Source organism: Elephas maximus, chromosome 19, assembly GCF_024166365.1.
Source record: "Elephas maximus indicus isolate mEleMax1 chromosome 19, mEleMax1 primary haplotype, whole genome shotgun sequence".
Lineage (NCBI taxonomy): Eukaryota > Metazoa > Chordata > Mammalia > Proboscidea > Elephantidae > Elephas > Elephas maximus.
The window spans coordinates 20,575,845-20,596,197 of NC_064837.1; the positions used below are offsets into that span (position 1 = coordinate 20,575,845).

The window sequence follows — 20,353 nt, forward strand, 5'->3', positions numbered from 1 at the left end:
ATCAGAGGTATTTTCATATCACAGTACAGGGCTGAAGATATCTCCAACTATTATTTACGCTCCTCACTACTTTAAAATTACAGTAATTAGACCTGCTGCAAGAGTGTTACTTAACGTTTCAATAAAGCAGCACTTGTTCTTTTTAGTATTCTGATAACTAGAAGTCAATATAGCTGGTTTTCTCTGTAATCCTGTTTATGCATTTAAAACCATTATTTTGAGAAGGGTTTCACAGGCTTCAACAGACTGTCAAAAAGGTGATCCATGGTACAAAGAAAAGGTTAAAATCCCCTGCCCGAGAAGAACAGGAGATGAAATTAGAACTCAGCTCAAAGGTTATCAGGATAGACTCAAGCCCTCAGGGAAAACAGGTGTCCTTGGCTCCTGGGCACCTGGCTCAGAAAATACCCAAGTCCTCCCAGGGGCAGCCAGCACCTGGCGTGAGGCAGGAAGTGGGGGAAGGGACCAATGATGTTTATCTTTAATACAGAAATCCAAGCCTGCTTCCATTTATGCAATTTTGTGTCTCTGTTCCTGGCATACAGAATTTTTGCAAAGGAAATCTGCTTTTAGCACACACCTAGGAGTTACTTGGGAAGTCTCCACGAAGCCGAGGAGCCTTTGGAAGGAACAGCAGCCGCCCCCTTCTCACCTGCTTGGGAAAGTGGCAATCCTCAGAAGTGGAGGTCTGCTGATGGGGGGGGGGGGGCATCCACCGGTCCTGGAGCAACTTCCTGCACTGCCACCTCCCCCAGGAGCCTCTGCACAGCCCAGCCAGGACACGAGCTCTCAGGTGGCTCTGCTGGGGGGTGGGGGGGGGCCTGCCAAGTACCTCTCCTTCTTCCACCCACCTCGCCAGAGCTGGGGGCGGGGACCCTGGCCCTGACTGTTTACTTAAAGCCAGCAGCCAAGGCAACCCCCAGCTCACCCGGCCTGCTATCTGCAGGCCAGCTGTCCCCTCTCGTTCGTTTGTGGAAATACAAACAGACGTTGCTCCATTCCAAATCCAAGGTTAAGTACTAGGCTGTCGGGGCACCAGCTGTCCAACTTCTCTGCACACCCCCAGCCCCTAACTGAGGCTAGGACCCCAAACACGTGGGGTTGCCCATCACCAATGACCACGTTGCAGGCTGCCAGGGACTTGGGCAAAGGTGGCCTGGGGATTGGGGAGGGTGTACCCCAAATATGGTTTGGTACAGAGAAGATAAAGCAGGAAGAAGTAAACTAAAAAAAAAAGAAACGGTCAAATAGAACTACTGGCATTTTACCTGGATTTTGGGGGTTTTTAGCAGAAGCCCACAAATTAAAAAAGATACCTCCCATGCTCAGCCTGAGCCTGAGCTACCAAACAGGGAAGGGAAAAAAGGCAGCTTTACGGAGCCTGCCTACCTGCCGGGTGTTGCCACAGGTGCACCAACTGAAATTCATCACAAGCCCAAGGGGCTGGCACAACCCTCATCCCCTTTTGAGAGAAAAACATACGGATGGCCCGAGACATACAGCCACTCACTCAAGGCCATGTAGCTGGCACCTGGTACCCAGTTTTGCCCAACTGAGCCCTGTACTGCTTCTCGAGGAGCCCTGGTTGCAGCATGTGATTCCCAAGAAAACAATAAACCAAGAGTTATTCTCCAAGTGAGTGCCTGGGAGGCACAGTTTGTGCTCAACTACTAATCTAAAGGTTGGCAGTTCAAACCCACCCAGCAGCACCATGGAATAAAGGCCTAGAGATCTGCTTCCATAGGAATTACAGCCGAGAAAATTCTATGGAGCAGTTCTACTATGTAACACATGGGGTCACCATGAGTCGGAATTGACTTGATGGCAAGGAGCTGTTTTGGTTTATTTTCCAAGCACCTACCAAGCACCTGGCACTTGGGAAGGTACCAGGAGTTCACAGAAACTGTGAGATATGCAAGAATTGACCAAAACAGGAGTTCTAAGAAGGCTCAGGGTTACCTGGGCTGGAGGAGCCTGGAAGACATCCTGGAGGAGGTGGGCACGTGTGTTTCCCAGAGCAGGCAGTAGCTTTGTGTAGACGTGGAGGCCTTTGAGCCAGGCAGCAGGAAACTGTCTCAAGCGCTGCCCTTTTCCCACTCTGTGCCCACGGAGCAGAGAGGCACAAATGGACTGGTATCCAAGAAGGCCCAGGGCATTTTCAAAGATAGCCCCTGCTCTCCACCATTGCCATCCCCTGACCTAGGTGATTGCCCAGAGCCCAGTCACCCTACAATGCTAACTGGTTCTCACAGCTCCAGGCTCCCACACTCAGGCCCAGCTTACCCTCCCACCAGATGGGCCCCCAAAGGTCAGGCTCTGCTCCAAAAAAAAAAAAAAAAAACTAACTAACTAGCTGCCATTCAGTCAATTCTGACGCATGGTGACCCCATGTGTGTAGAGTAGAACCGTACCCCATAGGGTTTTCAAGGCTGTGGCCTTTTGGAAGCAGATCGCCAGGTCTGTATTCTGAGGAACCTCTGGGTGGGTTTGAACCGCCAACCTTTTGGTTAGTAGTCAAGCACTTAGCTCTGTGCCACCCAGGGACTCTATACGCTCTGCTCAGACACTCCCAAATCAAGCCCAACGTCCCCACCTGGGAGGCCATGGCCACCTACAGGCTCCACCCCACCTTGCCTGAATTGTCTCCAGACAAATAGAAACACTGGCATCATCTGTTCTGGTCCAAGCCCACGGCTCCCCCCGCCAGGCAGCTATCCCGCCTTTCCCCACTCCACACACACCAGCCTGAAGTAGCCTGAATAATTACCATATGACTCAATTCTCATCCTAGAGACATACCCAAAAGAACTGAAAACAGGTGTTCAAACAAAAACTTGTCCACAAATACTCATAGCACCATTATTCACAATAGCCAAAAGGTAAAAACAACCCAATGTCCACCAACAGGTGACTGGGTAAACAAAATGTGGTAAATATGTACAATGGAATATTACTCCACCACAAAAAGGGATGAAATTCTGAAACATGCTACCACATGGATGAACCTTGAAAACACTGTGCTGAGTGAAAGAAGTCAATCACAAAAGACCACATATCACATGATTCCATTTATATGAAATATCCAGAGTAGGAAAATGTATAGAAACAGAAGGTAGATTAGTGGTTGCCTAAGGCTAGGTTGGAAACCCTGGTGGCATAGCAGTTAAGTGCTACAGCTGCTAACCAAGAGATTGGCAGTTCAAATCCGCCAGGCGCTCCTTGGAAACTCTATGGGGCAGCCCTACTCTGTCCTATAGGGTCGCTGTGAGTCGGAATTGACTTGACGGCAGTGGGTTTTGTTTTGTTTTTTTGGTTAAGGCTAGGTTGGAGTCCTAGTGACACAGTGGTTAAGAGCCACGGCTGCTAACCAAAAGGTTGGCAGTTCAAATCCACAGGCTGCTCCTTGGCAACCCTATGGGGCAATTCTACCCTGTCCTATAGGGTTGCTATGAGTCGACTTGAGGGCAATAGGTTTTTGAAGACTGAATTGAGGGCTGGAGGGTAAGAGAGTGATAGCTAATTAGAACAGGATTCCTCTTTGTGATGATGAAAATGTTTTAAAATTGACTGTGGTAATGGTTGCTCATATCTGTGAATATACTAAAATACCACTGAATTGACTACTTTAAATGGGTCAATTGTATGGTATGTGAACTATATCTTTGTACGGCTGTTTAAAAAGAAAAAATCAACTGGCACAGTGAAGAATGAACCTGGGAGCTGAGCAGGGCTGCCAGGCACAGTCTCCAGGAGGCGAAGGACTGGCCACTTACGTTTAATGTCAACCCCTCATGGTCCTGGGACAGATTAACTACAAATTAACCTTGATTCAAAAAAAAAAAAACAGCAGATGGTACATTTGTGAAAACACTGCAGGAGGGGAAAGGGAAGAGAAAGAAAGGGAAAGAAAGCCAGTGTGGTCAAATGCTAAGAATTACTAAATCTAGGTGGAGAGGCTGACTACAGGTATTCTTTGTATTGTTTTTCCAGCTCTTTTATAATGATAAAATAATTACATAATAATTAAAATATAATTGTTGTCAGGTACCACAGAGTCGGTCCCGGCTCATAGCGACCCCATGTACAACAGAAGGAAACACTGCCTGGTCCTGTGCCATCCTCACAATCGTTATGCTTGAGCTCATTCTTGCAGCCACTGTATCAGTCCACCTTGTTGAGTGTCTCTTTTTCGCTGACCCTCTACCCTACCAAGCATGATGTCCTTCTCCAGGGCCTGGTCCCTCCTGATAACATGCCCAACGTTTGTGAGACAAAGTCTCGCCACCCTCGCTTCTAAAAAGCATTCTGGCTGTACTTTTTCCAAGACAGATTTGTTCGTTCTTCTGGCAGTCCATGGTATCTTCAATATTCTTCGCCAATACCACGTAATTCAAAGGCATTGATTCTCCTTTGGTTTTCCTTACTCATTGTCCAGCTTTCACATGCATATGAGGCGACTGAAAACACCAAGGCTCGGGTCAGGAGCACCTTAGTCCTTAAGGTGACATCTTTGCTTTTTAACACTTTTAAGAGGTCTTCTGCAGCAGATTTGCCCGATGCAATGTGGTGATTCATTTCTTGACTGCTGCTTCCATGGGTGCTGATTGTGAATCCAAGTAAAACGAAATCCTTGACAACTTCAATCTCTTCTTTTTATCATGATGCTGTTTACTGATCCAGTTGTGGGGATTTTCGTTTTTTCTTTATGTTGACGTGTAATTCATACTGAAGGATTTCCGTATGAATTATACCTCAACATAAAGAAAATCCTTCAGTATGGATTCCACTTCCACATAAAGAAAAAATAATTACATAATAAAAGCTTTCATAATGAACTCTTAATGGCCAAAGTGGAAACAATTTGAGCAACAAAATAAATAATGACAGTATTGGATAATAACCCATAGAATAAAATAAATATCCATGAGTCCTTACAATATAAATAACTGACTCAATAAATGAGGGAGAGGAGACAGCACTCTCTTATAGTAAGAATTCCAATTAATAAATCCAGAAGGAATGCAGGAAGCTGAAAAATCACCATTGGGACACCACAGTAATAACTGTTGCAGGCAAGATCTACCGACAGATGGGAAAACTTGTGGACGAAAAGTTCGAGGAGAAACAGGATTTTTGCATAATCTCCAAAGTTACTTCCCCCAAGATATTTATTAATGACTGTTGTCATTGTGGGAGCCCCGGTGGCACAGTGGTTAAGAGCTATGGCTGCTAACCAAAAGGCTGGCAGTTCGAATCCACAAGCCGCTCCTTCAAAACCCTATGGGGCAGTTCTGAATTGACTCAACAGCAACAGGTTTGGTTTTTTTTTTTTTTTTTTTGGTTTTCATTATCTAGTGCTGCTGGTAACAGGAATATACCAAGCGAGTGTCTTTAAAGAACAGAAATTTATTTTCTCACTGTTCAGGAGGCTAGAAGCCCGAATCCAGGGCACCAGCTCTAGGGGGAGGCTCTCTCTATCTGCTCTGGGGGAAGATCCTTGTTTCAGCTTCTCTAGGCCGGCATTCCTCAGTTACCTGGTGACCTCCAGGCGGCTTGTATCTTTTTTCCATTTGTGCTTGCTTGTCTCTGTGTTTAATCTGCTCTTTTTATATCTCAAAAGCGGTTAGGTTTAAGACACACCCTACACTGATATGGTCTCATTAACATAACGAAGAAAACCCTATTCCCAAATGGGATTATATCCACAGGTATAGATAGGAGTTAGGATTTCGACACATATTTTGGGGGGACACAATTCAATCTATAACAATTACAAAGGAAAAACTAGTAACTTTCCAGTAGAGAAAGCTAGCAGACAGCACCTTAACCAAGCGTTCAAGATTGATCTCACCACTGACAAAACATATCAACATCAAGGACGTCCTGATAGGATGCACTGAGAGGAACACAATATCACCTCTGTGAGATTCTTGCCAAAAATGCATGACCACAACCCAACATGAGAAAATATCAGACAAACTCAAACTGAGGACATTCTGCAGAATAACTGACACATACTCCTCAAAAGTGTCAAGGTCACTGCTCTGACAGGGATCACAATAGAGGGTCCCGGACAGAGCTGGAGAAAAATGTAGAACAAAATTCTAATTCAAAAAGAATGAAGAGCAGACTTGCTGGTCTGACAGAGACTGGTGAAACCCTGAGAATATGGCCCCTGGACACCCTTCCAGCTCAGTAATGAAGTCACTCCTGAGGTTCACCCTTCTGCCAAAGATTGAACAGGCCCATGGAACAAAAACAAGACTAAAGGGGCGCACCAGACCTGGGGCAGGGAGTGGAGGGCAGAAGGGAACAGGAAAGCTGGTAATAGGGAACCCAGGGTTGAGAAGGGAGTGCTGACATGCTGTTAGGGTGTTAACCAATGTCATAGAACAATGTGTGTACTAACTGATGAGAAACTAGTTTGTTCTGTAAACCCTAAAGTACAATTTAAAAAAAAAAGTGTCAAGGTCATGGAGAAATAAGAACAAGGGGCTGTACTATGGCTATAGAGTCTTTGGGTTGTGTAAATGGTTAAGCAGTGAGCTGCTAATCAAAAGATTGGAGTTCAGTCGCACCCACAGGTGCCTTGGAAGAAAGGCTTGGCAATCGGCTTCCAAAAGGTCACAGCCATGAGAACCCTATGGAGCACACGTGGGGTCATCAAGAGTCAGAATCAACTCAAGAGCAACTGGCTTTACTACGGTTATATAAAAAATGCTAATATTAGGGGAAGCTAGGTATACAAGAACTCTCTGTACCATTTTTGCAACTTTTCTCTAAGTCTAAAATTATTTCCAAATTTCAAAAAAATCCTAAAACTTTCCATAATTAAAAAAATACCTTTATAACAAAGGTGTGTATTGTTTGGGGCCACTTATACCAAGAGACCCATGTAATACAGCCTCGTAGGATGGTGCCTGCCAGGGGAACACCCCTTCCCTGCTGGAAGCCTGTCTAGAAAGGGGAGCAGTGACTGAGACTCACCCGGGAAAGGTGAGTGGGGAACGCTGGGTGTGATGATGGATGTCCCCCACCATGGAACCTGAGCTAGAGGGAGCAAGGGTCAGCTGAGGAAGAAGTGAAAACATCAGAAACTACTGGAATCTTTTATTTCTGAAATAAAGGAGGGCTCCACAAAAGGAAGCCAGAGGAAAACAATCTAGAATTTCACAGATGGTCAAATGTGGCCTTCTTTCTGTCAAGTAATTTAAAAGACTTTGTTTGAAACGATCAAAAAATAAACCCATTGCATCAAGTCGATTCTGACCCATGGTGACTTCATGTGTTACCGAGTAAAACTGATCTGTGGGGTATTCTTGGCTGTAATCTTTATGGTAGCAGATCACCAGGCCCTTCTTCTGCAGAGCCCCTGGGTGGGTTTGAACCGCAAACCTTTAAGTTAGTAGATGAGTGCAAACCGTTTGCACCACCCAGGAATCTTTTGGAACAATCACATTGGTATAATCTCTCTGCTTTAAGATGGCATGGATTAAATACTGAACAACGGTTCTAACTAATTAAGTATTCCCAGTCTACTCAGTGGAGCCCTGGTGGTGCAGAGGTTAAGCATTCGGCAGCTAACCAAAAGACCAGCAGTTCAAATCCACCAGCCGCTCCTTGGAAACCCTATGGGGCAGTTCTATGTTGTCCTACAGGGTCACTATGAGTCGGAATCAACTTGACGGCAACAACTACTCAGTGACTTGTTTTAACAAGTTTTGTTTTAATGGTGATTACGGTCGTCCGTGACCCTTTCCTTCCCCTATCAGCCTGGTTAACGAAGACTATCTTAGTCTCATTACCACTGTATATGCTATTAATTTATTCTCCTCATTGAGAATTTATGGTGTGTTCACTAACCCACCAGCCAGAGACAATGCTGACCTTGGTTCCAGAAGCATGAAACACCATGTGTGATCAAGCAGGTGTTGTTAAGTACAGAGAGTCGATTCTGACTCCGAGCAACCCCACGTAACGGAGTAGAACTGCCGCATAGGATTTCCTAGGCTGTAACTCTGAGTCGGGATCGACTCAACGGCAATGGGTTTGGTTTAATCTTTACAGGAGCAGATCACCAGGTCTTTCTTCTGTGGGGCGGCTGGGTGGGTTCAAATCACCAACCTTTCAGTTAGCAGCTGAGCACTTAACCATCGTGCCACCAGAGCTCCTTGAAGCAGGTGTAGCAAAATGATAGAATCTCAGTCGTGGGCACTGTAAGATTATTTCTACTTTGCCATATGTATTTCCTTTTTCCATAAAAAATTATTGAAAAGTGAAAATACAAATGGGTACTATTTTGGGTACTCACGCCATAAGCCCAGATTCACAACCTCAGTGGGAGAAAACAGACAATGAACCCAGGAGGCCTCATTTGCAGAAAAACATGTCCACACCTGTTCCATCTCCCCACAGGTGTCTGCAGGTAACTCAACAGGCCACAGGGCCACCTGAAGGAAGGAGAAGCTGTGGAACTGTCCTGTTGTGTCATAGGTCTGGGGCCTGTGGAGACAGTCTCCACATAAAAACATTCAGCTCTTCAGGCTCAAAACAAGTCAGCAAACAGGCAGGCTGTGCCACTGTTTTTATTAGCTCCAGATGAATTCAGCAATGGATGCCCAGACTGACCAAGCAGCCCCCGATGCAGCCACATACTCTAGGCGGCCCTGCCAAAGGCCACGTGAAGTTTCCTCTTCTGATAAATTAAAAAACAAAGCAAAAAATCATTGCCGCTGCATCAGTTCTGACTCATGGCAACACCATGTGTTATAAAACAGAACTGTGCTCGATGGGTTTGCTTGGCTATAATCTTCACCAAAGCAGATTGCCAGGCCTTTCTTCTGTGGAACCCCTGGGTGGGTTCGAACCACCAACCTTTAGGTTAGCAGCCAAGTACAAGGGGCAGTGGTTATTAGTCTGGGCTTTGGGTCGAGTATACTGGGTCTGCACTCTGGCTCTGTGAATTATTAGCTAAGCGGCCTCGAGCAACTTCATTTCTCTAAGTCTTTATTGCCTCTCCTGTAAAATGAGTCCTGGGGTGCTTAAGAAGAATAAATTAGATCAAGGATTCTGAATTGGGGAGATTTTGTCCTCTGAGGGCCATCTGGCAATGTCTGAAGACATCTGAAGGTAGGATGCTCTTATGGATTGAATTGTGTCTCCCAAAAATGTGTCTCGACTGGGATAGGCCATGATTCCCAATATGGCGTGATTGTCCTCCATTTTGTCATCTGATGTGATTTTCCTACGTGTCGTAAATCCTGCCTCTATGATGTTAATGAGGCACGATTAGAGGCAGTTATGTTAATAAGGTAGGACTCAATCTACAAGATTAGATTGTGTCCTTGAGTCAATCTCTTGAGATAAAAGAAAGAAGTGAGCAGAAAGACAGAGGGACCTCATACCACCAAGAAAGTAGAGCCAGGAGCAGAGTGCATCCTTTGGACCTGGGGTCCCTTGTGCTGAGAAGCTTCTAGACCAGGGGAAGATTGATGACAAGGCCCTTTCCCCAGAACCATGAGAGAAAGCCTTCTCTTAGAGCTGGCACCTTGAATTTGGACTTCCAGCCTCCTAAACTATGAGAGAATAAATTTCTCTTTGTTAACGCCTCCACTTGTGGTATTTCTGCTACAGCAGCACTAGATGACTAAGACAGATGCTACTGTCATCTAGTGGGCAGAGGTCAATGACATTGCTAAACATCCTACAATGCACAAGACAGCCTCTATAACAAAGTATTATCCAGCCTCAAATATAACAGGGCCCAGGTGAGGCATCCTGAGTTAGATGGTGAAGGTGACACAGGGCCTGGACCCCTGGGCACTGAAACTTGGTGCAGAGCTGCCATCCTCACCATCGCTAGAATTATGAGCCTTGGAATTTCCAGTACAAGTAGAGCATCACATAGGTAGAAGGCAACAATAAACGTTGCTGCACTAAACTGAACTAACACCTCATTCCTTTGGGTTAAGGATTGCCCTCTTTCCAAATGCACATTCAAGCCCCTAAGCTCACCTGCCACCACCCATCTGTCAGTTTGTCGCGTTGCAGTGGCTTGCATGTTGCTATAACACTAGTATTTCAAATACCAGCAGGTCACTCAGGGTGGCAGGTTTCAGCAGAGCTTCCAGACTAAGACCAGGAAGAAAGGCCTGGCGATCGAAGTCCAAAAATCAGCCAATGAAAACCCTATGGATCACAGAATATTGTCTGAGACTTTGACTTCCTTACTCTGGACGTGTCATAAGGAGGTACCGATCACTGCAGAAGAACATCATGTTTGGTAAAGTGGAAGGCCAGCGAAGGTGGGGAAAACCCTCCATGAGATGGACTGACTCAATAGTCGCAACAATGGAGTCAAACACACCAATGATCATGAATATGGTGCAGGACCAGGCAACATTTGTTCTGTTGTACATAAGGTCACCATAAGTTGGAGCCAACTCAAGGGCAGCTGACAACAAGCTCATCTGAGGGAATCAAAGCAGCCTGAGGTGGGGAGGTAGGAGATGGGGGAGTGGTAGTCGTGGGTACACCGGGAAAGGTCAGAGCCAGTGATGACACCACCAGCTTGCATCCCTTATTTAATACTGAATGTGTGTGAGCTCTGTTCTAGGCCTTTTGTGTGTCTTAATTCATTTTACTCTCACAACGACCTAGGAGGTCAGTTCATGATAGAATAAGACATCTCCCCTCTCCCACGTGATCTTAACCACTGAGCTGCTGTTTCCCTGGCTTTTTCAGAATTCGCCTCTGCCAGTAGCCACGTCTGCTGCTTGCCTGACCACTGTACCAGGAACCTTGGAAGGCACGCCTCTATCTCCAAGCAGCCCACAGCTAACGGGGACAGTTGCCAGGCCTTCCCCTTCCGTGTTCCAGGCCGTATCTAGCCAGAGCAGAGGCCTGGTGAGCAGAAGGTGTGTATACTGGGAAGAGGAACCAGCATTAGGGGAAAGGCCGTGTGAACTTTCAGAGAGGAGTGGGTGACCGGTTGGCAAGACCACATCAGGAACCAACACCAAAGGTGCTAGGAGCCAGCTGGCCTAGAGCCACCACTGAGAGGACCCCGTGACCCTGGACATTTGCCTGTCTCTCTGGCTTTTTATCACCACCATGTGCAGCAAATCCCTCAAATAAAAAGGTCCTGGGGGCTCATCCTCAGAAGAGCAAGAAAGGGGAGTATCTAGGGTGTTCATACTCTACAGTCAGACTTAGAGAAACAGCAGCCCAGGGGACGTGGTAGGTGGTCGCAGGGACCAAGGAGAGATGAGCGGACTGAGTGCACAGGCTTGCAACAAGGGAAGTGAGGGGAGGCCAGAAGCAGAGGCCCTGAGGCTGAGAAGGGTGCCTTCTGAGGCAGGGAGTGCTTCCCAGAAGTACGTACACCCCAATTTTGCACCGTAAGGATAAATGGGATTCTAGCAGGCTCTGACATTTCCTGGGTGATGTAAATGGTTAACATACTCAGCTGCTAACCAAAAGGTTGGAGGTTCAAGTGAGCCTACCCAGAAGCACCATGGAAGAAAGGCCTGGCAATCAACTTCTGAAAAATCAGCCATTGAAAACCGTAGGGAACACAGTTCCACTCTGACACCCGTGGAGTCACCATCAGTTGGCATCAACTTGGCGGCGACAGGTTTGTTTTTTGTTTTTAGGGGGTTCAGGGGTCTCCAAGACTAAAGCACAAGGGAAACACAAAGTATCAGGTAGGGGAAGTGAAAATTCATGTTTTAACTATCAGTTAGAAGAACTGCTTATTAAGCATTTACCATTTGCAGACTTGATGCCAATGCTTTATATACATCTCCTTTATTTTTCACAGCAACCCTATGAGGCAGGTTTTAACATCCCCATTTTACATGTGAGAAAACTGAGGCACAAGGAGGTGAATGAGTTACCCAAAGTCACACAGTTGCAAGCAGCAAACCCTCAGGATTTAAACTCCAAGTTCAGGCTCTTAACCATGGAGGCCTTCCAACTTCCAGATACTTTACAGTAAAAAAAAAAACTCTTTGCTAAATAAAGCTAGATGCATTTTGGAGCCTTTTCCTGTTCCTATCACTATCCCCACAATGAATGAGATTCTAAAAAGAAAAGTACTATTTAAAAAAAAAAAAGTCAAATGCTACCAAATGCAATGTAGAGAATCTAAAATTTATAATTTTCTTTTCTAGAGAAAAATTTTGTTTTCCACAGAAAAAAATTACCGTCCTAATTTTCATCAATGATCTTGCGATACTAAAGATATAATATTACATTTGTATAATGCGTCACACCCTTCAAAGTGTTTTTGTGTGGATTAACGGTTTGATGGCATCATCCCCATTTGCTTAAGTAAGGAATGCGTGTACCATTCATGCCCTTATTCCAAGAACATCCACTCACCTCCAACAGGAGCCCTCACTGGGGACACAGCCTAGTGCAGAAGACAGAAAGGTCAACAAGTAGAAGCGCCCCATTCTTTTTCTCTTTACATGTATCACCGTTTGCATTTATTTCTTTACTTGTTAATATCTGAAGGTGCACAAGGTGAGGGGCCAGGTGTTTTGTTCGCCCGAGTACCCTGTGATTTGGCACGCATGGTGCATCCTGAATGAATAAGACAGTTGCTCTAACAAATGCTGAGACTGTACAAAGAACAGTGGGAGACCTCTCCACAGCAACCCCTGAGGGCTTCAAGGAGGAGGTGAGTCTGATCAAGGGCTTAAAGGAAAAAACAGGGACTTGGCAAGCAGGCAAGGGGACAGAAGACATTCCAAGAAGAGAGAGAACTGTCCTCACACAATTGCCAGGAAGGAAGAGGCCTCCGAGGTGGTTATCTCCACCCAGAATTTTAGAGCTGAAAGTACCTGAGAGAACAATTAATTCCCTGGAAGGAAATGGGCCTGAGCAGGTTCATGACTGCACCCAAAGTACCTCAGAGAATGATTAGTTCCCTGGAAGGAAATGGGCCTGAGCAGGTTTCACGACTGCACCCAAGGTCACAGCCAGTTAGAACACAGCTTCTGGGAGGTAACAGACAGCCTGGGAGCATGAAACAGGAAAACACACCTTGATACTCAAGGGACTGGCAGAGGGAAGTAATCACACACACCACCCCCAACACAATACACATCCCCTATGCCAAGGTCTGGAGGTGTGGCCAGAAACAGCCAGCCCAAGTCTCTCAGGTCAGATTTTCACATTCCACTCCACCATATACCTATTCAATTTCATATTAAAAACTTCTCCCCCACCATAAATAATACCCCCTCCCAATATCTTCCAGTAAAATTGATATTCCAGAATTGTATACACTCTAGTTTTATCTAATAATAACAATAGCAGCAGCTATACTTACATACTAGTCCCTGGATGGTACAAACAGTTAATGTGTTCGGCTGAAAACTGAAAGGTTGGAAGTCCAAGCCCGCCCAGGGGTGCCCTGGAAGAAGGGCCTGGCAATCTGCTTCTAAAATAAATCAGCCAGTGTAAACCCTGTGGAACACAGTTCTACTCTGGTACACGGGGTCACCATGAGTTGGAGTTGACGCGACAGCAACTGGACTGGACACAGCTATGTCCTGACTCGTATAATCCCCACCACCATGCAGCTAGGTGCTGTCTGCAACCCCGTTTTACAGATGCACCCCCAGCATACTTCAGTGAACAATCCCACATCCAGTCAGAGGGGCACAAAGAGCAACTTATTTCTTCCAAGTTAAATATCTCGTCCACAGTCTCGTTACCACCAAAAACCACGAGTGTGAGTTTGGAATCTGGCAGACTCAGGAGTTTACTAGCTGTATAATTCGAGAGCAGTAAATTTGTTTCCTCCTCTGTACAATGGAGAGTTTAAGACCTCCCTCAATAGGTTTTGTCCAGAGTGAACTGTGATAACAAAGAAAAAGTTTCAAACAAGTGCCTGGCAAATAGCAGTCCCTCAAAGTAAAAATTAAAAAAAAAGAAGAAAACAGGTTTTGAAGCCAAGCTGGTCTCTGAACTTTTTTTTTTAAGAGGAAGAAATGTCTGTGGCCCAGACTGCAGCAGGCTCGACTGATGAATGAAAGCCGGTGCGAGGCTGTCTGCCAGGGCTGCCCGGCCAAACCTATGGCAGGAAATGCGTGCTTCCTCCTCCTGTAGCAACACTGGTGCTCCTGCCCAGAGAAGAGCTTCCTTCAGCTAACCCCACCCGCTTCCCCCAGAACATTCCATGTCTACCCCGGGGACACCAAGAACAGACCACTGGGCAGCGCCTGCCACCTCTTCCACTCCAGCCAGGGGAGGCGGGCACCTCACCTTCAGGCCTTCTACACACAACCTCTGACCTGCTCCCCTGCCTGAAACCCATTCCCTCCCCACAGCCGAAAGTGACATGTCTCACCTCTGTATTTCTCTAGCACGCTGTCCCCAAACCTCAGGAATTCACATGCCACCTGCCAAGCCCCGGAGGCCCCATACTATTCTTTACTTAACATTTTACTTAAATCAGTTTACTCTTTTACTTAAAGAAGTGTATTTTCATAGGAAGCTTTACAGCTCCACCATAAATGGAAAACCGTATCATTTGCCCTAAGACAACAGCAACTGAAGAAAACAAAGTTATATCCTAATACACATAGAAATAAATACATAATCATTAAAATTTTAAAAGGGTCATCTGTATACCACTTAAAATCCTCTCACACTCTAAAAAACGCTGCCTTGGCACTTCATTTTTCCCTCCTTTGTGGTCCCTTGGCTTTGTGGCCCTGTCTCACAGCACCCAGAGTCCTGGTGGCGTAGAGGTTAAGCGTTTGGCTATTAACCAAAAGGTTGGCAGTTTGAATCCACCAAGCCACTCCTTGGAAACTCTGTGGGGCAGTTCCACTTTGTCCTGTAGGGTCACTATGAATTGGAATCGACTTGACAGTGTTTCACAGCTATCTGGGAACTCGTCAAAAAAGTCCTGTCACTTTGCCCCCAAATATGAGAACCTGGCAGGAAAGGGGCTCAGATCCTGCAGCCCCTCCTCCAGTGGCTCCACACATGCAGCAGAAATATTTATTGACTAGAATGCTCCAATTTGCTTGGTCGTATGAACACAGCCCTATTCTCCGCCAGGCCCTAGGCATATCTACTGCTCAACTTTCTACCAAAACACATGTTCCTCCCCATCCCCCTGCACTCCCAGATCAATCCCTTCCACCGGGCATCTCGAAAGATGTTCCAGAAAGAGCATAGCAACAGTCTGAGGGGAGGTTCTGGCTCTCTCCAACGCCTGCTGGCGAGGGACCTGGGGAGACCCAGAAAAGCCAGTTTCCAGTCAAAGATTAACCAAACACTCTTCCTACAGAGACACACACCCTTTCCCTGAAAGTTAGCGAAGTTCTGGGAAAACCCCTGTCTGAACTGAGCCCCTGGCTCCAGGAAATACAAATGGCATCTTCCCGAGCCCCCATGGAGCCAGGAAACCCAGAAACACCTACCAGGAACTGAGAAAGCCTCGCAGGCACCCAGACAGGAGGAGGTGGTGCTTCCTCCCACCACAGCAGTGTTGTCAGGGGCGACCCAAGGTGTTCTAGATGAAGACCTGAATCACTCAGACTTAAGTCAATAAGTGCCTGGTGGTGGAGGGGAGGGAGGCCCAGCCGGAGCCAAACAAAGGCCTGGATTCTCCCCCGGGAATAGAAGCCTGGGGAAGCCACCCAAGGCGGATCTGCTGGTGGTCGACTCCCCTGCCGATGCAATCTTCTAGAACTGAACAATACAGGATGTTTCCTTCTAAAGGGAGGCCCCCTTTGGGAATGTTTGCATTCTTTTTGGTGTTATTTTTTCAGTCTGTCTGATACCTACGAATTTCAAGGATTTTTGTTAGAAAAAGTGCATTTTCTGGAAAGGTATCCAAAATATTCATTACAGGTAGTAGTCACGCACAGGATGTTGGCCTCTCACAATTACCTGAAGCCTCAGCTGCAAGGGGTGGGGCCCGTTGGGGCATGGCTTCCCAGGAAGAAGGTAAACTGAGGCATGGATCTCTTGACCAACCCTGTCAATGGAACAGCCTTCCAAATGTCCCTGGAGGGGGACAAGAGTAATGAAATGAGCCCCTGTGGGCTGGGGAGTGCTTACGCTCTGACACAGTGAGAGAGAAGATGACAAAGATCTCCTTGTTGACCTTTTCAGTGCGCAAGCAAGCTAGTGACAGAAAAAACGTTTTGGTGATAAGAAAAACAGGAAAAACACCATATCTGGCAACCTGTCCCCCACTGGGTAACAAAAGCAGGGGCTGTTAAGAGTGATGGACGGATGTAATCGCCCAGAGTTTCTCAAACCGGGTTCCAAAGGGACCTGGGGTTTCATTGCACCCCTTCAGGGCTACTGAGGTGGGAAGAGGGGGCAGTAAGAGGGCTGTATTCCAAATCAACCCACAGCAACTCAGGCTTTGCCTCATATATCAGGTTTTCGGGTGAGATTTCATTTAAGGAAAGATTCTGCAGCCAAAAATGCTGAGAAATGCTGATACGTAAACAAGGGTGATAGTATCAAAAGGGAGAATGGAATGGTGGGTCTTCTCTGAGTTTCCAAAAAGCAGTCTCCACATACCCAGGTGTGCCGGGAACCAGGTGGTCCTCCGTCCTGAGGATGCTCTATGAGTTCAGGGGATGCAATGGGAGAGGAGCCCCCTTTCCCAGGGGTCTTAGTTCCAGTGCTGTCGTAACAGAAATACCACAAGTGGGTGGTGTTAAAGAACAGAAATTTATTTTCTCACAGTTCCAAAGGATAGAAGTCCAAATTCAGGGCACCAGCTCTAGGGGAAGGCTCTCCCTCCATCGGCTCTGAGAGAAGATCCCATTCAGTTTCTGCAGACCCGACATTCCTTGATTCCTTGGTAGCATATCTCTTCCCTTCTGCTCCTTTTGTGCCTAATCTGCTCTTTTTATATTTCAAAAGTGATTCCCTTTAGACAACTATACTGATACGCCCTCATCAATATAACAAAGAAAACCCTATTCCTAAATGGGATTATACCCACACGTATGCTGTTGCTGTTGGGTGCCTTTAAGTCGATTCAGATTCGTAGCAAACCCATGTGACAGAGCAGAGCTGCCCCATAGGGTTTTCACGGCTGTAATCTTTAAGGAAGCTGATAGCCAGGTCTTTCTCCCACAGAGCTGCTGGGTGGGTTCAAACCGCCAACCTTTTGGTTAGCAGCCGAGCACTTAACTGTTGCACCAGGGCTCCTTTCCCCGTGTATAGGGGTTAGGCTTTTTAGGGGTTAGGCTTCTAATCTATATCCTTAGGGGACACAATCCCATCCATAACACCAGGTTCCTGCCTGGCCACTCTGCCCTTGCCTTGGCAGGATCAAAGGCTGGACCAACCAGTTCAGAAACTGCAGGTGACACCAAATCAAGCCGAGAACTGAGCCAGGCCAATCTTCCAGAAAAGAGACTTTAACCTTTAGCAAGGATGGAGACTAGACGTGAGAGCCAGATCTGTGGGTCCAGGGACCAGAGGCCAAAGAGTAACGTGAAGCAGAGTCAGCGCGTGAAGGCAATCCTGGGCAAGCCCCTGGGGCAAGCCTGGCAGCCAGAAGTAGGCTTTCAGATGCTCCCAGCATGGAGGCTGGCTCCACTGGGCCAGACGTGGAGATGCGACGACGCCTGCATGTTCAAACTCTGCACAAGAGAGAGCTTCTGGAATGCTGCCACACTGCTATGTGGATGGTTGTTGTTGTTGTTAGTTGCCACAGAGTCAGCTCTGACTCATGGCAAGCCCATGTACGACAGAACAAACCGTTATCTGGTCCAGAGCCATCTTCATGATTACTAATATGCTTGAGTCCATTGTTGTGGCCACTGTGTATCTTAAATGCCTTCCAACCTACAGAGCTCATCTTCCAGCACTATATTGAACAATATTCTGTTGTGATTCACAGGGTTTTCACTGGCTAATTTTCAGAATTAGATTGCCAGGCCTTTCTTCCCAGTCTGCCTTAGTCTGGAGGCTCTGTTGAAACCTGTCCACTGTGGGTGAACCTGCTGGTATTTGAAATATCAGTGGCATAGCTTCCAGCTTCACAGCAACATGCAAGCCACCACAGTTGCCATAAAACTGTGCCTCCAGGATCCACTCATAGACTGGAGGAGCATAAATTCTACTGCCACTAGCAAAGCAAAAGGCAGGGTCTCTGCTGGCCTGATGTAACAGACAAATATTTTTCTCCCAGCATTCCTTCCTTTGTAGAATGATTCCTCCTGTGATCCAAAGGAGTCGTGCCCAGTCCTCCTGGGTTGAGAGAAACTGGCCCCTACCTCCTCTTCACAGGGATGAATGTGACTGGGGTAGACCAATTAGAGGGTCCCACCCCTTTGGCATAGTGACTGGTTCAAGGCTGGACATGTGACCCAGGCCCACCCACACAGAGTTCTCCTTGGACTCTTGCCAGAGTTACTGAGAAATATTCTCTCTGACAGGAGCTGGGGTAGTGTAAGCAGATTGCACTTAACCACTAACCTAAAGGTGGGCAGTCTGAACCCACCCACTGGTTCCACAGAAGAAAGGCCTGGCAAACTGCTTCCATAAAGATGATAGCCAAGAAAACCCTATGGAACAGTTTTACTTTGTAGCGCATGGGCTCGCCACAACTAAGGAGTCAACTCAATGGCAGTTAACAGCAACTCCCTAAGACAGCAAGCCGTGATGACAATGTTGGCTCGGGATCATCACTGGCCATCTCACTGCCACTTGGAAACAGCCTGTCTTGACAAATGAAGCCAAGAAGAGCTGAGAGATGGAGATAAAAAGTTTTTATGGTATTATCAATCACTGGATCTGGCATGCCTGAACCACTATTTTGATTTCCAAGTTGCCAGGCCCACAGATTCCCCTTTTTGCTAAAGCTAGTCTGAGTTGGGTCTCTGTCACTTGCAATCAGGAGTCCTGTGTAACTCACCTATCCAGGATTGGAAGGAGCTGTAATCCACCACTCATATATGGTTGACTGAGCCTGATGTCTTAACAGGGATGACATAAGGCCCTGGAAGTGAGCTTCTTCCTCCCACTCCTAATATCATTCTAGACGGTCTGCCAGCAGCAATGTGGCCCAGGGACCCCAGAGCAGTGGCTGCTTTCCTCCCAGGCACCCAGTGTTCATGTCTAGGCCCGCTTTGGCTCCTCTGTGGCAGCCATGTGGCCCAAAAGAAGCCCCTCAGCTGTGAGTGTCTTCCATGATCCCTGGATGGTGTGTCCAGCCTCTCCCATTGTCACCATGTTTGGAGCTGCTCCTTCTGCATCCACCTCGGCCACTGTAGGTCACTCATCAACTTATTCACGCCACTGGGACACCCAAAGCTGTCCCAGGTCATCCCAGACCCTGGCTTGTCTCCCAGGCTCTACATTCAGGCTCTGTCACCCACCTCTGACCACCTCAGGTTTCCTGGTCTTCCAGACTGGTGCAACCAGAACGAACAAGGGGTGGACACCTTGCATGTGAACATGAGGACGTTCAGCGCTGATGCATGGGGAAGTGAGCACATCACTTGCCACCCCTCAATCCAGCAGCATCTTGTGACCCAGGAATCACAAGCAACAAGGCGCCGGCCCTGTTCCATCTCCTCCCTCTCTAGTCGTGATCTCACTGAGTTTGAACATGAAAGTAGGTGCCAAACTGCTTAAAACAAATCTACATATAACATTTGCAGGACGGAGGACAAAAAAAACCCCAAAGAAATAAACTGAATGACTCATACATAAAAAAAAAAAAAAATGAAGTACAGTAATTTGGCAATTAATAGGAAATAAAAATTCCCGAGATTAGTGACTGCACTTGAAAAAGCTCAAGAAGAGGGAAATTAGGAAGATAAATCTATAAATGCAAAATGAAAACATTAAAAGAAGCTACATTTAAGATAAAATGCTACAAACGTGATAAACACATATTCTATTTTAAAAATCAGAAATAAGTAAGGCTGTGGTGTTAGTCGGGGCGTTGATGGTTCAGTGGTAGAATTCCTGCCTGCCACATGGGAGACCTGGGTTCAGTTCCCGGTCAACCCATCTCAAGCGCAGCCACCACCCACCTCTCAGTGGAGGCTTGTGTGTTGCTATGATGCTGAACAGATTTCAGCAGAGCTTCCAGACTAAGACGAACTAGGAAGAAAGGCCTGGTAATCTACTTCCAAAAATCAGCCAATGAAAACCCCAGGGATCACACCAGTCTGATCCAGTACCGATCATGGCGATGATGCAGGACGGGCAGCTTTTCGTTACATTGCGCATGGGGTCACCAAGAGTCTGAGTTAATTTGGTGGTAACTGGTACACCCTGCCACTGCCCTAAAAGTACCCCAAAGTTATCCTGGCTCTTCTCCCCTCAAGTTCCACCTGTCTGT

At 46.7% G+C, this 20,353-nt stretch overlaps 1 protein-coding gene across 1 annotated transcript in view; it reads right to left on the reverse strand.

Moving 5' to 3' along the window:
* The window catches only part of RPH3AL (rabphilin 3A like (without C2 domains)), a 176,917-nt gene extending 157,281 nt beyond the window's left edge, over positions 1 to 19,636 (reverse strand). Inside the window, 1 exon segment of the mRNA XM_049858722.1 lies at positions 15,447 to 19,636. The gene's annotated coding sequence lies outside the window, so the exon portion shown is untranslated.
* Between the last annotated feature and the right edge of the window lie 717 nt (positions 19,637 to 20,353).